Raw genomic sequence first — 5,565 nt, 5'->3', positions numbered from 1 at the left:
TGTGTGTGTGTGTGTGTGAGTGAGCTTGGAAAAGTCGGCAGTGCTTCTGGGTGATGGATGGGAACATTGAGGGAGGCTTCGTTCAACCATTGTTCATTAGTAAACTACACAACTGTCCTGCCTAATTGCTCAGCCATAATGTCAGACTGAGATGAGTGATTACAAGCAACACTGACCTATTCTTTATGTCAGTGCTCAGGAAAACTTCACCTTCTCCTCCCTCAGAGGGACAAAGAGGAGGAAACACACTGTGAGCGTATCTGTTTGTATGCACAGTCATCAAAACTCCTTTTACTGCCCCAAAGCTAAATGAACTCTTCAATCTGTTGCTGTGCTAATCTTCAATCAATCTTCCTGTTTTCAGTCAGGCTTAATGACAGCAGTGTGTATGATTTATAAAAGTCCTTCCAAGGTTGAACACACACACGGCTGATGCTAACAGAGATGAGGCTTTAGGAGAACAGTGACCTGTCAGGTGAGAGAGGATGCTGTGGCTCAACGACGAGCCACAAGCACGTGGTGACCAGTCGTGTTTCACATGATAGAAATGACAGAGAAAAGATGGTCACCTCTTTACTCGGGTCATACAAAGATCCGAGGAGCAGTTAACAGTGTTTAGTACATCAGAGCGTTATATTCAGAGTAGACTCCCTTATGCATGTGTGTGATTTTCATGCCTTGCCCTCACTCCTTCCTAACTATGATAGAGTAGGCCTGGTCGTGCCATGGACGCTGCCCTACTCCCACTGCCCAGGCATCTGCCTCCTCTGCCTCTGCCATCAGGACTGGATCAGGTTCAGATCTCCCAGGCTTCAGGGAGGCGTGAGTAGATGGTAGTGGGGGTGGGGGTAAAGTAAGGAAACTTCAGTTGGGGCTCAAAACCACTCCTCAGGCCACTTTGGCTTGACTTGGATCCAGCTGGGAGAGCGCCATGCCCATGTGGGCTATGATGGAGGTCACAGAGGAGGAGATGACGGTTGAAGACGAGGAAGTGAAAAATCAGGGGAAATGTGGGGTGGGGGAGGGGTAGCTGATGCTCATGGCTCCATGCTGCTTGTCAGTCTCCCTCAACACACAGAAAAATTTCACACACCTCCCACTCTGGCTCTGGGGGCAGCAGAGTGTCAGCTGGGCGGATGTGTGGGTATATGTGCAGGTACACAGAGTGTGAATCTCAGGTCCTGTGGAGACAGGCAGAGAGCTCCCCTGCTAAATCCACTCGTCTGATCTCATCTGTCAGTCACGGGGTCCTGTAATGTGTTGGTGGAGAGAAGGAGGTATCAGCTCAAGCCTTGGGGTATTTTTTGAACTTTCCACTTGAAAAACATTGTTATATGCAGTCTGCAGCTCCACCGAACTACACAAGCTTCCGGACAAGAAATATACATTTACTAAATGTCTGCGTTTTACATGTTTATTTCCATCTAAATAAAGCTGTAAGTTGTAGAGGGGCAAACAGTGTTACAGTAGAATTTATTGCACATGCCTCAGAGTGAACAAATCGGATTTATTTTGGGGATTTGATCCATTAAACAACTGTTGTTTCAACATCTGATGAAGACCGTGAATTGTGGTTCAACAATATGAGTAAAAACAAAAGTTGTGCGGATTAGCTGCAGTTTTAATAAGAGATGAAGGGAAACAGGTGTTATTCAGAGCATCGTGAGCTAACGCTCTGATCTTTAGCACTGCATCACACTGAAACATGCGCCACACTATCCCGCTTAAAGAAAAGGCTTCGACCCATACAGTTTACATCATCAGACCAGTGACCACGTGCTCCACAATGAATCATGAGATCAACTATTTTATAGCTTTTTCCCACCCATGCTGGTTGGAGCTGATGGATGGCCCTCTCTGAGTCCTGCCAAAGGTCCCTTCCTGTTAGCAGGGAGTTCTTCCTCCCCACTTTCACCACGGGGTTGCTAATAGCTCTGACCTGATTGTTGAGGTTTTCTCTCCCATCCATGCATCCATGCATCCATGCATCCATGCATCCATGCATCCATGCATCCATGCATCCATGCATCCATGCTTGTCACCAGTCTATTAATGTTTAATAATTAAAATTAATCTAAATGAATGATCTGGTGACTGATGAAAACTGATCAAAGTTATGAGAAGAAAATAGTTACAGCTCAGTAGGACCTGGACTACATTTGGAGACCAGATGTTATGAGTGTGGTTTGTTCTAAATATGTTCGCTAACTGTTCATCCATGTAGCTTTAACTGAGCTGTGAAGTTTCTACATGTATGATAGCACTGGCTCTGTACAAAGAACGGGATCATCATATCATATGACAAAATAACAAAAACAGGATTGGTACATACCAGCCCTGAAATCACCCAATAACATTTTCTTGTAGCTGATTGGTTATAGTTTATATACTATATATGTCTGTGGAGGTTCTCAGTCATCCAGGTCATCGTAGTGTAAGGAGCTTGGAAAGAAAAGCGTCTGGACTTCTTTAAGGTTCCTTGAAGATGTTTCACCTCAGCGAAGCTTCTTCAGTTCTCAGAGCGACTGGTGGAGAGTCGCTCTGAGAGCTGTGGCAGTGTCCCCCCAAGAGGGTCCTGGACCCCCTATTGACCCTCTACATAATCACACGAGCCAAGGTGTGAAAATGGGTGGAGGTCACAATCAGTCCCTGCTGTGAGACCTAGCCCCACCCTATCACGTGACTTACTGAGGTCAGAAGGCCCAGGATGTGAGTGGGCGTTAAGGTGACTGGGAAGGATCTGAAAGGCTACATCCACACTAGCCCGGATAAGTCTGAAAACGGCGTATACGTCTGAAAACGCTCGGCGTCCACACTATCGTTTTCTTTTAGAGAGTTGTTCATCCTCACTGGAACGGCAGAAAACGCTTACGCTCCGGTCCTGCGCATGCGTGAAACGCAAGACGATTCAAACTGCCTTGTTTGTGTCTGCCGTTTTTCAAAAGTCGAGGAAAAGCACCGAGTTTTTTTAAATGGACTAACAATGAGGTGGAGTTGTTGCTGCAAGTAACACAAAAGTACAAAGTTGCAAAAGCGAGTGAGAATGAAAGAATTTGAAGAAAAGCTCGTACAGACTGATATTAATCTTTAATAGGGCTCAAAACTGAGAGCAAAGAAAACAACCCGAGTGACCCAGTCAGCTGGTGGGTAACAGGCAGCTCTGAAAACGTTAGAGCACTTATGCAAATATGTGATGTCTTGATGAATCGAGCAGGTATTTGAAGTTTACACAGAAACATCCTCACATGAAAATATCTTTAAAGTTGATTTTGTGACCCAGACAGAGTAATATTTCAAACTCCGCCCCTCTGTGTTCCTCCGCCACTGCCTCGCTTGAGTTTTGGACGAAATGCATTCTGGGATATTGCGTTTCATCATTTCGAGCTGATTGGAGACCAGAACAGCCACAAAACTGTGTCACAAACATAACGGTGTAGAGAAAGAGTTGAGCGCACACTGGCAGAAATGTTGAGAGAGCGAGCAACACATTGCGAGCGAGCGCAAGTGCAAAACCTGATGGAGAGGGGCTGCTGTTGTGTGTGTGGATGATAGCAAACACGGAAATACAGTTTTTGCACGCAGGAAGGACTTTTGTTCACTCAAATTCAGCTTTTCTTCGCTCATTTCTCCTCAAAATGCAACACCTTTTTGCAACATTTGCATGCTTTTGTTTTCAGAGTTAAACTTCCTGTTCACATCTGACCTGTCCGTCCACCATCCCCGTGCTCCTGCACTTTGTAAAAGCAGCCTGACAGACACCTCTGTTTGTGCTCCAGCTGTATGCGCACTGCTCAGCCTTCACATCGCACTGCTGTGCTTCCCAGCTGATTAATGCACATGCTCTGTCAGAGTAATAACACTACATCCTTACACAAACATGGACACACAAACCTTCTCTAAGGACTGTCCCACAATGCATCACTGTGAACATTAAGTGATGATGGAACACATGCAAACAGGGATTTGCGGCACATGCAGCATCCTAGTGTGAAGCGCAGGGAGGGGGTGATGGTGGAGGAGTTCAGAAGTTTGGGGTGGAGGTGTGAGGGACGGGGAGATGGGGGCGGGGGGACATTTCTCTTCATTTCTAGGTGATTCACATTTGAAGTGGGCTTGCAAAATTGCTTTATGGAAAGTGGCGAGCAGCTCAGCGGGAACATTAGGCTGGAAGCAGCGGGGAGGCCAGCGTTTCATTAGGGAGCTGTATTCTGCCTTTATTACCCGGATTTGGAGTTTTATGGTTATCATTATTTGCAATGGAATTATTATTCGCATACTATATCCGCTAGTCAGCTGTTTAGATTGGGGACAGTGGGACACATTGTCTCTGAGTGAATCCGTGCATTGTGCCTGAGGTGGTCTGTACAAGGTCGGCCATTGTGGCTCCTCTGAGCGTGCGGTTAGCCTTAGTCCTGCTCTCGGTTCATCTGTTGGTCTCGTCAGTTTCAGGCTTTTCTGCTGTGAGGCTGAAGTGATCAGCATTGGCAAGGCACCGCTGGGCAATGTCAGATCGAAGCCTTGTCTCCGTCTCCTTCAGGAACTCGTCCTGGACACACACACAAGCACAAAATCGTTACTTTGTCAGTAGCAACATTAGACATTAAACATCAGCTCATCAGTGTTGAGACAATGTAAGACAGTGGCTCCCAAACTTTTTTTGCTGGGCCCCCCTTTGTTTTACAAGAAAAATGTTCGCGCCCCCCGCGTGCACGCGCGCACACACAACCACATCCTCCAACCACACACGCCCATATTTTGCTCCATTGCGGTTTCTTTCACACCTCAAACATTTAGTAAACAATTAAGCAAATACAAGTAATCTGCAGGTAGTAATAAAATAAACTACTAACTCTTTTACGCTACGTCCGCACCTACACGGGTATTTTTGAAAATGCAGCTGTTTCGTCCACACGGAAACGGCGTTTGGATTCACTGAAAACGGAGATTTTTTAAACTCCTTTTTTGCGTTTACGTGTGGACGAGGAATACTGTGCAAAATGGGTTTAAAACCATAAACAGCTGTGGGATCCTGTTTGTCCGTGATATGAACAGCCCAGCGCTGCTCCCGACGCAGGGAAACCAATCCTGCAGGGAGACCTACCTCGGCACCTGTGCAGGTGAAGCCAAAGGGAAGATTTGCTTCATCATATTTTCTCGTCTTTGGCTTAGAATGAAGTTGGTTTGGAAACATATTCAGCGATGCTTCATCTCCTGCTTTGCATTTCTGTGGGCGCCCCGTGCTAGCAGTGTCCAAGCGTTTTGTTTTTTCTCCCCCCCCTTTTCATACCGCGCCCCCCTGCAATGGCTCTGCGCCCCCCTGGGGGCCCCACACTTTGGTCTGATGTAAGCAATGCCTCAAAAATCACTAGATTGTCCTCAGTCACGGTTTCCTTCCACATATAGCTTTGCAAAAATGACATAAAAACCACTTGTAGCAACAAAAACATAATATTCCATCATTCCGATCAGCTGTTCGTAACACTTCCTACGTTGGAATAGACGTCAGCGTGAACTATCGCATGTCCGCCATGACCTGCCCGAATCCAGAAGTGACGTCATTTTTGC

The sequence above is a fragment of the Pundamilia nyererei genome, unplaced genomic scaffold (assembly GCF_000239375.1).
Source record: "Pundamilia nyererei isolate P.nyererei 1_Seehausen unplaced genomic scaffold, PunNye1.0 scaffold00247, whole genome shotgun sequence".
Lineage (NCBI taxonomy): Eukaryota > Metazoa > Chordata > Actinopteri > Cichliformes > Cichlidae > Pundamilia > Pundamilia nyererei.
The sequence above is the reverse complement of the archived record's forward strand: the minus strand, read 5'-3'. Positions refer to the sequence as shown.